We start from the raw sequence: 1,326 nt of genomic DNA, 5'->3' as shown, positions 1-1,326 counted from the left end.
CTAATAAATATACTCCTCCTAAAGTTAGGGTTTTTAGTATATATTAGCTCTAGAATTACTATAGTTATCTAAGTAGTAAGGTACTATTAAATAAACAATAACTAATTTAATAAGCTATTTGCAGTTTTACAGTATAATTACTTATACTTAGATATATATAGCTTAATCTTTAAGATAAGCATATAACTACTAGTAGAATTAACTAGGTAACTATCCTAAACTGTAGCACTAAAACGCGTTAGCTAAACCCCCTAGAGGGGGCGGAGTGTACTACTAGATAGAAGGGAGACGCCAAAGTAATTCTAGCCGTAAACGCTATAGCTGCACAAGGTAGCTACACTGTAAATAACTGATTTAATTACCCCTACTAAGTTCCCTAAGGTACGGTCCGCAACGGGGCGTCTTTAGCTCTTACACTAGTAACGATCCTACTATATACGCCCCTTAAGAGAAGAAGACTTATACCCTAATACGCGTAAATGCGGAAACTTAACAGAGCTATCCCTAAAGATCTAGTAGAACAAATAGCAAAGCTAATTATCTATAGACCCTAAATAGTGCCTACTAACACAAGTTTAGCAGGACTTTAGTTCTCCTTATAAGCTTAGGTACAGCACTAGAGGCACTGCTTTAAAATATAGGCGTTAACCTACCTAAGTAAGTAAAAAAGAGTTGCCTAGCCCCTAGTAGATATACTAACTAGAGTTAACGTTGCTAGCCGCTACCTAGGAAACAAGGCTTACTAGTATAAGACTGTAGGCCTAAAGCTACAAAAGTTACGCATTAGCCGCTAAGAAAGAGGCTATATAAGGTAGAAGCCCGCCTAGGGAGATATAAAATAGAGAGTAGCTTAGTAGTTTACGCGTTGTTTTAAAAGTATTAACGTAGTTACTGTTCTACAGGTAGTTAGGTTACCCCAGCTACCCTCCTTATATAATGTAGGAAGACTTTTAGGTTCGATTTTCGCGTTACGCAGTTTGTGTGTTAGAAAAAATTTTAGAGGTTTATTTTTTGTATATAAATCTGGGGAGACATACGCAGGCTTATATAAACTATAAACCTAGATTTATTAAGTTATATGTCCTTAGCTGTTTTTAAGCTTCTTACCTAAAAGTAATAAAAGTTTAAAAGTAATAATTAAGCTAGCTATTACTAGACTGTAATTACTAAAATAGAAGGTAATAGCTATAGGCTTAGTAATACTAGTTTTAATATGCTTAGTAAGTAGAATAAAAAGAAATTTAAGTTTAGTAATAAACCTTAAAGAGTTAATAATAAGAATAAGAAATAATAATATTTATAATTTAATATATATAGAAAAGTTAT

The sequence above is a fragment of the Dothidotthia symphoricarpi genome, assembly GCF_010015815.1.
Source record: "Dothidotthia symphoricarpi CBS 119687 unplaced genomic scaffold P153scaffold_33, whole genome shotgun sequence".
Classification (NCBI taxonomy): domain Eukaryota; kingdom Fungi; phylum Ascomycota; class Dothideomycetes; order Pleosporales; family Dothidotthiaceae; genus Dothidotthia; species Dothidotthia symphoricarpi.
This window is presented reverse-complemented; position numbering follows the sequence as displayed.